The sequence below is a fragment of the Ornithorhynchus anatinus genome, chromosome 1 (genome assembly GCF_004115215.2).
Source record: "Ornithorhynchus anatinus isolate Pmale09 chromosome 1, mOrnAna1.pri.v4, whole genome shotgun sequence".
NCBI classification, from domain to species: domain Eukaryota; kingdom Metazoa; phylum Chordata; class Mammalia; order Monotremata; family Ornithorhynchidae; genus Ornithorhynchus; species Ornithorhynchus anatinus.
Genome location: NC_041728.1, coordinates 99,234,400 through 99,247,862, shown reverse-complemented (window position 1 = coordinate 99,247,862; position 13,463 = coordinate 99,234,400).

The following is a 13,463-nucleotide window of genomic DNA, read 5'->3' as shown; positions in this document are numbered from 1 at the left end:
AGATGTAAGTAGAGTAAAAGAACTCTTCACCTTCACTTGCAGACCGTAAGCTCGTCGGGGGCAGGGAACGTGTCTGTTACATCCTTACGTCGTACTCTCCCAATCGCTTAGTCCAGTGCTCCGCGCAGAGTAAGCGCTCGATCGATACGATTGACAGATAGGCTCCGGAAATTTGCCAGCTGAGTGGCCTGAGCCTCCCTGTTTCCCACTGCCAGAATCCTGCTGCCTCGGCAGGCGGTGACGCCCACCCAAAAGGGGGAGCATGGGAGTGTGAAGAGTGACATTTTTAATGGCATTTCGGCTCTTCTCCGCTGGTTGCCTAATGTCTTTCGTGCCTGCTCTGAAAGCCCATGGGCCCCGATCAATTTGCGCCACCCCCTTACCGGTTTACCTACAGATGGTTTGCCCCTCGCTCCGTCAACGTAGCGGGGGAGGGCAACGCTACTCTCCTTTGCAAGATCGGGAAGTCGATGTGGCGAATCTAAAGAGATTCCGCCCCGGCCGCAGAATCAATTTCTGGCTCTGTGATTGAAAATCTCTGGATGATTTTTACCCACCCCTGAAGACTCCATCGACCGACGGGCTTTTCTTTCTGGGATGCTCACGGACTCGGCGGTAGAATGAGGGATTTGGGATGTGACTAGTATAGGGTCCTGCAGAGAAAGCCAATCAGGGCATGCTAAGGACCAGGTAAAAGGGCACAGTACTATAAGGAAAGAAACAGGACAGGTATGGCGCTGAACGTTAACTGCCATTAATAATAAAAATAATACTATTTGTGATATTTGTTAAGCGCTTACTATGTGCCAGGCACCGTACTAAGCGCTGGGGTGGACACGAGCAAATTGGGTTGGACGGAGTCCCCGTCCCACATGGGGATCCCAGTCTTCATCCCTACTTACAGGTGAGGTAAGCGAGGCACAGAAAAGTGAAATGACCTGCTCAGCATCCCACAGCAGACGAGTGGCGGAGCCGGAATTAGAACCCAGGTCCTTCTGATGTTCAGGACCGTGCTCTACCAGGCCATGCTGCTTCTCTAGACCCTTTCGACAGGCAGTGGAAGATTGTTTGGAGGGAACAGGTCTCCCGAGATCGCCTGGCTCAAGGGGCCACTTAGTCTTCCCAGATGAGGCCTAAGCTTGAATTGGTTCTCACGTCCTTCTTCCTTGGCAACGACTGTCAGGAAGATTGGCTGTTAAGAGAAGGAATGGAACTCTCCCAAGGCCCGAACCATACGACGGATCTGTTCAAATCCCACTCCGAGACATGAGTCGTCCGTGACAGCTCATTGGCCGCAGAGCTCCTCGGCTTTCACGGGAGCTGAAATGGCCGTGGGCCTCAGGTGAACTCCTTTCCTCTTTGGGTTAGCGGCATCATGAGGAGCTGGGCCCCCAGGAGAACCTCCACGACTAAGCTCCGCAGAGATACCATGGCGAGGACGTAAAGGCGTAGAACAGGAAGGGATCGTGGGTGGAAAGAGTAGCCCAAGGTGGTGGAAAACTTGTCTGCTGGGATTTGACCAGCCGGTGCCCCTCCAGAGGTGCCATCCTGTAATAATTTGTGTAAAATACTAGACTGGGGCTCAGCCCCCGGCAAGGTATAGCCGGGGCTCACGGCCAACAAGCAGGTCAGGAGCCCGTAAGCGGAGCGAAAGAGAGGCCTAGAGTGGCCTTCTCCAGCCTGCCTTCCGGGGCTGGTAGAGCAGACAAAGCCCTGGCCTGCAACAATAGGATTCTCTCAGGTCTGGACTTAGCCCAGTGGTTGGATGGATGGATTGGATGGATGGATGGATGGATGGATGGATGGATGGATGGATGGATGGATGGATGGAGAGATGAAAAAATAGGCCCTGTTCCCCAAGGCATCATGGTGGGGGGTGAGGAGGCCAGAAGAATAGGCCAGAGATGCAGTCAAAACATTTAACATATCTTAGTTCTCTGGATGGGTCTCATCCCAGCACCCACCGATACAAGCGGAGCCTCTTTTTTCGTAGAACGTCTAAGAAAACGCATAATTTAGGGCCCGGTCTCGGAAGATGAATGCAAATAAGACACTGTACTCTGCTTAGAAAGGCAACAGGTGGGGTCTTCAAAGACACATATCTCACCAGACCCATTCAACTTCAAACTGAGCCAGAAACCGATCAAACCACAGACGGCTGGCCGTGGCCGGCGCGGCCGGCGGCTGGGGTGGGCTAGGGATGGATAAGGGGGCACCACGGGGGCCTTTTTCTAAAACAACTGCTGTACGTCGATGCCCTCTCCCAGCCACGGGCAGGCGCACGAGCCGGCCGCCCGCGCTTCTGGGATTAGAACGGATTACGATTCCATCAGCATAAAAGTCAGGAGGAAGGGGATGAGACCAACTCTATTCCCTTGCAAAAGTCAACCCCCTCATCACACACACACACCCCACACCCCCTCTTCTGAGCTAGCGCTGACGACGAATGTCAGTGTCACCCCCCGGAATCCGATCCTTGGCTGGTCTGTCTAAAAAAGGAAGCGTAACAGGATGAGACGGCTTTTCCCCCTCACCACGTCCATGCCGCGTTTCCTACTTCCCGGTGTTGACCCTGCGTTCGCGCTGCAGGGAGAGCAGCAATAAGAAGAGACTAGATCGGATCCTTTCCTCACCTGACGCTCAGGATGTGGAGCTGTCAAGCCTCTCCGGGGTCTTGGCATTTGAATGCAAGATGGTGACGCTTGTCGCCACCGGAGGACAAGTGAAAGGCAGAAGGCCCAGATTGTCTTTGATCCTGGCGCTCCTCGGTGGGAAAAAGGAAATCGAGAGCAGACGTTTACGGGAATGGGGGTTTTATTCTTCAAACACTCCTCTTAATGGTTCGGGGACGGCGAAACGGAGGAACCGCAGGGGCCGTGTGTTTCCTTTTCGGATAAGTTACGCTGATTTTTGTCCTCTTCCTCCTCGTATGAGTATTATTCCCCGGGCCGTCCTTCTGTCTGTCTCTTTTCCACTGCTTGTATGCGTAGCTGTCCCACCCGACGGTGTTAGGCAGAACCGTACAGACGTGAGAGCATGCCTTTCTGTTTTCTGGTAACCTATGAAATTAGAAACTTGTATTTCTGTGTTTTCAAGTGATATAATTATCGGTAAACATGAAACCAACACGACACTGTTGTCTGAAGGATATCAGACGAGTTTTCTTAGATGGAATTATTTTAAATGTTTTGTCATTTGATTTAATACTGTGCCAGAATCTACACTGAAACAATACAGAGTTTATCAATAAACTGCTCTCCGGGGTCTCCCTTCGGCACTCGGGGCCCCGGGGGCGGTGGGCGGTCTGCTCCACTTCCCGCTGCCTCTGAGCTGTCCTGCCTCCAGCCCCGGAGCCCCTCCGGACCCAGCGGGGCCGAGCTGACCCCCCTCAGGGCTCCCCCACAGCACGGGAGAAGGCTCGGGGGGTCGGGGGGAGCGCGCCACGAGCTCCGTGCCCGCTCAGGAAGGACCGTGGGGCCCGGAATGGGGGCCTCTGTGGACACGTGGTGCCATCCGGCCATGGGGCAGAGAAGCAGCGTGGCTCAGTGGAAAGAGCCCGGGCTTGGGAGTCAGAGGTCATGGGTTCTAATCCCCCGCCACCTATCAGCTGTGTGACTTTGGACAAGTCACTTCACTTCTCTGTGCCTCGGTTACCTCATCTGTCAAATGGGGATAAAGACTGTGAGTCCCACGTGGGACAACCCGATCAACTTGTATCCTCTCCGGCGCTTAGAACAGTGCTTTGCACGTAGTATGAGCTTAACAAATGCCATCATTTCCCATCTTATAATAATAATAACTGTGATATTGGTTAAGCGCTTACTGTGTGCCAGGCACTGTATTAAGCGCTGGGGTGGTACAAGCAAATGGGGTTGGACACAGTCCCTGTCCCACGTGGGGCTCACAGTCTCAATCCTCATTTTACAGAGCGGGTAACTGAGGCCCAGAGAAATGAAATTATAATGATGGCATTTGTTAAGCGCTTACGATGCGCCAGGCACTGTACTAAGCGCTGGGGTGGTAACAAGCAAGTCGAGTTGGACACGGTCCCTGTCCCACCTGGGGCTCACAGTCTCAATCCCCATTTTACAGATGAAGCAACTGAGGCCCAGAGAAGTGACTTGCCCACGGTCACACAGCCGACAGGGGGTGGAGCCGGAATTAGAACCCAAGACCCTCTGCCTCCCCGACCCGTGCTCGATCCACTACGCCACTGCTGCTTCACCGTGCCGCTTTTGGTCTTGTGAGGCAGAGATGCTCCAGCCCCGCTACTTGAGGAGCAATCCAGGCTCCAGAATACAGGACAGATCCCCTGCAGACAGTGAAGTGATGCCAGGAGGGATGGCTGAGTCGGTTCATTGAGCTGCACTCTCATCTGGCCACATTTTGAATTATAGTAAAAACGATAATAACATCTGTGAAGCGCTTACTATTTGCCAAGCACTGTACTAAGCACCGGGGTGGATAGAAGATGCGTCCCGCATGAGGCTGGCAATCTAAGTAAGAGGGAAAACAGGTATTGAATTCCCATTTGACAGATGAAGGGACTGAGGTGCAGAGAAGGTGAGTGACCTTGCTCAAGGTCACTGTTAGGGAGACTTTTCTTGCTTTGATGACGATGATGGTATTTAAGCGCTTCCTGTGTGCCAAGCCCTGCTCTAAGCTCTGGGTGAAATACAAGGTAGTCAGGTTGTCCCGCATGGGGCTCGCGGTTCTTAATCCCCCTTTTACAGATGAGGTAACCGGGGCACAGAAAGCGAAGTGACTTTCACAGCAGACAAGTGGCGGCACTGGGATTAGAACCCGCGTCCTCGGACTCCCACGCCCGGGCTCTTGCCATTAGGCCACGCTGCTTCTCTGAGATTCGCTGGTCCCCAAGTCACGTCCAGTCAAACCCATCCGTCCATCAATGTGTCGGTATTTATAGAGCGCTTACCGCGTGCAGAGCACTGTATTGAGGATTTGGGAGAGTACAGCACCCTAGAGTCGGTAGGCATGATCCCTGCCCACAAGGTGCTTACGGGATAAAAGAGGGGAAAGTGTTGGGGATGAGATCCCTATTAGCAATCTTCCCCTTTCCCCCCGGCCCGCTCAGCGCCTACCATCCACTGGACTAGGAGACGACGACACCCCGCGGGTCGCTTTGACTCCCGTCTAGCGGATATTTCCTCCTGAAGCCAAAAGCCCACTCCCTTCCTTCCCCGTCACACCCTTGGACGTCGAGACTTAGCCGAGGAAGGTGTTCCTGCCCTCACCGTCCGTCCGTGGTTATTCCAGGGCGACCAAGGAATGTGCCGGACACCTAAGGAGCCTCTTCCCTCCTCACCTAGGCCGAGCCCCACGGGTCCAAAGGCCGCTGGACTCCGCATTCGTTCAGATCTCCTGGAACCAGATTGGCGATAAAATCCGCGTGGCGCCCTTGAATGAGTGGTTTAGAGACCGGGGAGAAATTCACGACTGCTCGAGCCGTTCTCAGACCACCCCAGATGTCTTAGGCCCAGAAATCTGGTTTGAATCCCGTGGGAGACAAGGAGAGCGCGGACTTGATCCCCAGGCTTATTATTTCCCTAATTTTACAAGCTTCGAAGGCAAACTTCCATAAATACTCTTCAATTCTCCAAACACACAAACCTTCTTGGTCCCGATCCCGCGTATTCATGGTTTGCAGGCATTCCTGGCTATTCATCGTCCTGATTTTCATCTATTTGCTTATCTTTATCAGTCCAAAACAAACACTTGGTCATTCATCTTTTATCCCCTCTCTGGGCTGAAAATCACAGCCCTAATGCTGGGGCTTTCACACAATTGGATGGAGAAAATTACCTGCGGTATTCATTCATTTAATCGTATTCACTGAGCGCTTACTGTGTGCAGAGCACTGTCCTAAGCGCTTGCGGTGTGAAGCTCCTTCACCTTCCGTCCTGTTTCTGAGAAAACTATCCTGCTATTCTTGCACCTTGTTGTTAGGCACCACAGAGCACGGGCCTGGGAGTCAGGGGTTGTGGGTTCTAATCCCAGCTCCGCCACTCGTCAGCTGTGTGACTTTGGGCAAGTCACTTAACTTCTCTGTGCCTCAGTTACCTCATCTGGAAAATGGGGATTAAGACTGTGAGTCCCAAGTGGGACAACCTTATTACCTTGTATCTCTCCCAGTGCTTAGAAGAGTGCTTGGCATGTAGTAAGCACTTAACAAATACCATCATTATTATTATTGTTATTATTATCTGAGGAGCAGAGCAGATAGGCAAAAATTAATTCAACCCTTCAGAAAGCACAAGGATGCCCAGGGAACAGGTAATAATAACAACAATTGTGGTGTTTGTTATGGGCTTACTATGTGCCACGCTTTGTGCTAAGTACTGAGAGCAGCATGGCCTAGTGGAGAGAGCACGGGTCTGGGAGTCAGAAGGTCATGGGTTCCAATCCCGGCCCTGCCACTTGTCAGCTGTGTGACTTTGGGCAAGTCACTTCACTTCTCTGTGTCTCAGTTACCTCTTCTGGAAAATGGGGATTAAGACTGGGAGCCCCACATGGGACAACCTGATCACCTTGTATCTACCCCAGCGCTAAGAACAGTGCTTGGCACGTAGTAAGTGCTTAGCAAATGCCACCATCATCATCATCACCTGTCTGCCGTGTGATCATAGACAAGTCACTTCACTTCTCTGGGCCTCAGTTAAATCTTCTGTAAAATGGGGATTGAGACTGTGAGCCCCGGGTGAGACAGGGATCGTGTCCAACCTGATTAGCTCGTGTCTACCCCGGCACTTAAAAGAGTGCTTAACACAGAGTAAGCACGTAACAGATGCCATTATTATTATGAATTATTTTACCGGAGTAGATGCTGTGCGACCAGGTGAGCCACAGTCCCTCCGTGCCACGTGGGGGCTTAGCGTCTAAGGGGAGGGACAACAGGAATTCAACCCCCGTTTTGCTGATGAGGATACTGAGCTCCAGAGATGTGAAATGATGGGTCCAGGGTCACACAGCAAGCAAGGGGCAGAGTCACATTTCCTGACTCCCAGGCCTGGGCTCCTTAAAAATAAAAAAAATAAATGGTGGCATTTGTTAAGCGCTGACTATGTGCAAAGCGATCAGGATCAGGTAGTCCCACACGGGGCTCACCGTTTTTTGAATTGCCATTTACGGATGAGGTAACTGAGGCCCAGAGAAGTGAAGTGACTTGCCCAATGTCACACAGCTGGTAAGCGGCAGAGCCGGGATCAGAACTCATGACCTCTGCCTCCCAAACCTGGGCTCTTTCCGCCGAGCCACGTGGCGGGAATTTGCCTTGAGCTTGTGTGTTGGTCACTGGCCAACCCGAGTTGGGAATAAATGTTAAAAATCTCTCTCTTTTCCAGAGTCTGGGTCCCTCTGGATGAATTAGCTTCATTGCTTCTTAACCACAGACCCCTGGCGGATTCTCACACAAGCATATCTACCTTATAACACCAAATCCCCATCATCGTTATCCCCCACAGCAGTGAATAGGCATAATAACGGTCATATGAATAATAATAACAGTAATTGCTAAGTGCTTACTATGGGCCAACGCTTACCATTGACCAGATGGGCCAATTTTACAGTTCCCTCATCCGTAAAAGGGGGATGAAGACCGTGAGCCCCACGCGGGACGACCTGATCACCTTGTATCCCCCCCCAGCGCTTAGAAAAGTGCTCGGCGCTTAGCAAGCGCTTAACAGATACTGCCATTGTTATCATCATTATTATTCAAGATAATAAGCTAAGACGCAGTCCCCGTCACCACACGGGACTCACAGTCTCAGTTGGAGAGGGACCAGGTATTGAATCCCTTCTTTACAGAGGAGGAAACTGGAGACACAGAGAACTGAAGAGACTGGCCCAAGATCACCCAGCAGGTAAGCGGTGGAGCTGGGATTAGAACCCAGATCTTCTGATTCCCGTGTCCGTGCTCTTTCCAGTAGGCCCCACTGCTCCCCATAACAGCAGTGACTACATTTAATAATAATAACGTCGGCATTTGTTAAGCGCTTACTACGTGCCGAGCACCGTTCTAAGCGCTGGGGTAGACACAGGGGAATCAGGTCGTCCCACGTGGGGCTCACGGTCTTCATCCCCATTTTACAGATGAGGTCACTGAGGCACAGAGAAGTGAAGTGACTCGCCCACAGTCACATAGCTGACAAGGGGCGGAGCTGGGATTCGAACTCATTTACTGAGATTCTCGATAGCATGTGATGAAACTAAAAGGCATGGTCCCTGTCCTTATAATAATAATAATAATGTTGGTAATGTTAAGCGCTTACTATGTGCAAAGCACCGTTCTAAGCGCCGGGGGGGGGGTACAAGGTGATCACGTGGCTCCACGTGGGGCTCAGAGTCTTCATCCCCATTTTCCAGATGAGGTAACTGAGGCACAGAGAAGTGAAGCGACTTGCCCAAAGTCACACAGCTGACAAGCGGCGGAGCCGGGATTCGAACCCATGACCTCTGACTCCCAAGCCCGGGCTCTTTCCACTGAGCCGCGCTGCTTCTCTCATAGGGGACGTAACCGTTCAGAGTAGTGCTGTGCATTAGGAAAGAGAGCAGGAAAGAGAACATGGATGGGAACGATTAAACCCAAGCTCAACATTGAAATATTTCAACAAATAGAAGATGGGGATTAATCAGAAAATGCCTCTGGGGGCGGTGATTTTTGAGGAGGCTTTGAAGGTGGGGAAGGGAAATTGATCAGGGGTAGTCTTCACTTGTTCACGATCTCCCTTTCCCCACAGAGGTTCCCAACCTGCTAAGACCTTCGGGTTTTTTGGTTTGGTTTGGTTTGTTACAGTGCTCTGCACATAGTAAGCGCTCAGTGAATACTATTGAATGAATGAATGAATTGGGGTATTTGTTAAACACTTAGTGAGTCTCAGACGCTGTTCTCAGCACTGGGGTACGTATAGGTACATCAGGTCGGATACAGTCCCTGTCCCCTATGGGGCTCACAGTCTGAGTAAGAGGGTGAACAGGAATTCATTCATTCATTCAATAGTATTTATTGAGCGCTCACTATGTGCAGGGCACCGGACTAAGCGCTTGGAATGAACAAGTCGGCAACAGATAGAGACGGTCCCTGCCGTTTGACGGGCTCACGGTCCGATCGGGGGAGACGGACGAGAACGATGGCGACAAATAGAGTCGAGGGGAAGAACGTCTCGTAAAAACAGTGGCAACTCATTTAATCCCTATTTTACAGTCAAGGAAACTGAGGCACTGACACTTGCCCAGGGTCACCCGGCAAGCAGTTGGCAGAGCCAGGATCAGAACCCAAGTCCCCCGAGAAGCAGCGTGACTCAGCGGAAAGAGCCCGGGCTTGGGAGTCGGAGGTCACGAGTTCAAATGTCGGCTCCGGCGCTTGTCGGCCGGGTGACTTTGGGCAAGTCACTTAGCTTCTCTGTGCCTCAGTTCCCGCACCTGTCAAACGGGGTTGAAGACTGTGAGGCCCACGTGGGACAACCTGATCACCTCGTATCCTCCCCGGCGCTTAGAACGGTGCTTTGCACATAGTATCTATTTTGTTAATGAATTGTACATCGCCTCGATTCTATTTAGTTGCCATCGGTTTTTACGGGATGTTCTTCCCCTCGACGCTGTTTTTATCGCCGTCGTTCTCGTCCGTCCGTCTCCGCCGATCAGACCGTGAGCCCGTCCAACGGCAGGGACCGTCTCTATCTGTTGCCGACTTGTTCACCCCAAGCGCTTAGTCCAGTGCTCTGCACGTAGTAAGCGCTCAATCAATACTATTGAATGAATGAATGAATAGTAAGAGCTTAACAAATGCCATCGTCATCATTACTACTATTTCAGGCCCGTCCTCTTTCTGCCAGACCACGCTGCTTCTCTTGTTCCAGGCAGATCCACTCACAGGGAAGGACCAGAGGCCGTAGATTTCTCATCCGGGTAAGGGAGCGGTGCTCTTGCCTTTTTGCAATTCCCATCCCCAGAACACACGCTGCAGCTCTTTCCCGGGGACCCAGGATCCCACTCCTCCGGGCCGGGGTCCCCCAAAACCCAGCCCGGATTGGGGCCCTCGTTCTGTAGATGTTTTCCCGCAGCGCCCAGATGGGCAGGGTCACGGGAGGACCGGAGTCACTTCCTCAGAAATAACCTATGGAAAAACCAGGCGGGCACCTGCTCGACCTGCCCCCCGTTTCCCTCTGCTCCTCCCCCTCAACCTTCCCATCCCCTCAGCCCCGTACCCATCCGCCCGACTGTCTGTACCTTCGTCACCCTATTTATTTTGTTAATGAGCTGTACATCACCCTGATTCTATTTATTGGCTATCGTTTTCATGAGATGTCCTTCCCCTCGATTCTATTTATTGTTCTTGTCTGTCCGTCTGAGAAGAGCCTGGGCTTCGGAGTCAGAGGTCATGGGTTCGACTCCCGGCTCTGCCGCTTGTCAGCTGTGGGACTGTGGGCGAGTCACTCCACTGCCCTGTGCCTCAGTTCCCTCAGCTGTAAAATGGGGATGAAGACCGTGAGCCCCACGTGGGACAACCTGATTCCCCTGTATCTACCCCGGCGCTTGGAACGGTGCTCGGCACATAGGAAGCGCTTAACCGATGCCGACATTATTATTATGGGGCTCACGGTCTAAGGGGGAGGGAGAACGGATATCGAATCCACATTTTACAGATGAGGGAACTGCAGCGCTTAATACAGTGCTTTGCAGGAAGCGCTCAGTGAACACGATTGAATGAACGAAGCACAGAGAAGTTAAGTGAATTCCCTAAGGTCGCACAGCAGGGAAGTGGCTGAGTCGGAATCAGAACCAAGTCCTCCGACTCCCAGGCCTGTGCTCTTTTCACTAGGCCGTACTCTGTTCGCTAGGCCCTTGTGCTTCCCAGGGAATATAAGACACGTACGGGGAGTCCAATCCTCGACTCCTCTCTCTCTTTCAACCCTGTCATTTTTTGATTCCTCCGCAGCATCTCCAGGATCGGCTCCTTCCTCTCTATCCAAACCACTTGCACACCGGTCCAAACGTTGGCCAAATCCTGCCTCAACTACTGATGCCGATGTTACTGTATCGGCCTCCTTGCGGACCTCCCCGCCTTCGGCTCCTCCCCTCATTCATTCATTCATTCATTCATTCAATAGTATTTACTGAGCGCTCACTATGTGCAGAGCACTGGACTAAGCACTTGGAACGGACAATTGGGCAACAGAGGGAGACGATCCCTGCCCACTGACGGGCTCACGGTCTAATCGGGGGAGACGGACGGACGAGAACAATAGCAATAAATAGAATCAAGGGGATGTATATCTCATTAACAAAATAAATACTTCCCTTGGCATCCCAGATCATTTTTCCAAAGCGCTGTTTAGCACAAATTCATTCATTCTATAGATTTATTGAGCGCTTACTATGTGCAGAGCACTGTACTAAACACTTGGAATGTACAAATCGGTAACAGATAGAGACGGTCCCTGCCCTTTGACGGGCTAATCGGGGGAGACGGACGGACGAGAACAATAGCAATAAATAGAATCAAGAATAGATAGAATCAAGAATAAATAGAATCAACACATCCCCCGGCGATCCTCCAGGTCTAACGGTTGGCTATTCCTCTCTGTATCCTGCAAAAACCCCTGACCATTGGCTCTTAGGCAGTGGTACAGCTGTCTTCCCACTTCCTCATCCAGGCTGCTCCCGCGCTACGCTCCGGTCCCATATTTCACTCCTTCAACGCTAACCTACGGTCTCATCTCTCTCACTTTGAGCCTCTTCCCCTGGTATGGAACTCCCTCCTTCACATCTCACAGACCACCGCTCTCCTCCTCCTCTTCAGAGCCCTTCTGAAATCCCACTTCCCCAGGAGGCCTTCCCTGATTAATTCATTCCCCCCCTCCCCACCACCCTATTTCCTCCATTATTAATATTGATGGTATTTGTTAAGCGCTTACTACGTGCAAAGCACTGTTTTAAGCGCTGGAGAGGATACCAGGTGATCAGGTTGTCCCACGTGGGGCTCACAGTTTTAATCCCCATTTTCCAGATGAGGGAACTGAGGCGCAGTGAAGTGACTTGCTCCAAGTCACCCAGCTGGCAAGTGGCGGAGCTGGGATTCGAACCCATGACCTCGGACTCCCAAGCCCAGGCTCTTTCCACTGAGCCATGCTGTTTCTCTATTTTTGCCACTATTTTTGCCATTATTGCCTCTTCAACCCTTCTGCCTTCCTCTTGGACACCTGGGTACACGTGTCACTCTCCCATCCCATACAGTTGTGTCCGTATTTTTAGACTTGGTTGCTTCCCCCTGTCCGTAATTTATTTTAGTGTTCGTCTACCTGGCAAGATTGGGGGTCCTCTCGTCGTGCATTATATTTATCGGGTGCGAACACTGTGTAGAGCACTGTACTAAGCCCTTGGGAGAGTATAATACAGCAGGGTTGGAAGACGCTTTCCCTGCCCACGAGAGGTTTATTTCAATCGGTCAAGCGATCAGTCGATCCTATTTACTGAGCTCTTACCATGCGCAGAACGCTATGCTAAGTGCTTGGGAGAGTACACTATAACAGAGTAGGTAGACACATTCCCCGCCCACAGCGGGCTTACAGTCTAGAGAGGGAGACATATATGAATAAACCGATATAGTACAGCGTGGCTCGGTGGAAAGAGCACGGGCTTGGGAGTCAGAGGTCATGAGTTCGAATCCCAGCGCTGCCGCTGGCCATCTGTGTGACCGTGGGCAAGTCGCTTCACTCCTCGGTGCCTCAGTTACTTCATCTGTAAAATGGGGATTAAGACTGTGAGCCTCATGTGGGGCAACCCGATTACCCTGTATCTACCCCAGGGCTTAGAACAGTGCTCTGCACATAGTAAGTGCTTAACAGATACCAACGTCATGATTATTATTAATTTATTTATATGAATAAATAGATTATTTTTTTCACTGGCGACATATATAAATGAATACTTTATAAATTTATTTATATGAATAGATTCTTTTTTTCACTGAACTTTGCCTGGCAGTGCGGCTTCTCAGAGAAGCGAATGGCGCTTTCCCTTTACTAATGGCAAGGTAGCCCCCTCCCCGAAGTCAGTCGGTCAACTGTATTTATTGAGAGCGGGGATTAGAACTCAGGTCCAGGTTCTACCCTCGAGGCCACCGTGTTTCTCTTCTTCTTGTACACACCGCTATCCAGGCCTAGAACTGCCTCTCCCTTCCCTGCTCGATCTCAGTTCCTCCCATCTTCGGCGCGCCTCTGAAATTCCACCTCCGCCAGGTAGACTTCCCTGATTAATTCAATCAGTGGATGGGATTTATTGAGCGCCTCCCGTGTGTCGAGCAGAGTACGTATTAAGCGCTCGGGAAGCTGGAAGCTCATTGTGAGCAGGGAATACGTCTGTCATACTGTACTCTCCCAAGCATTTAGCACAGTGCTCTGCACAGTAAGTGCACGATAAATAACAATTGACTGACAGATACAGTA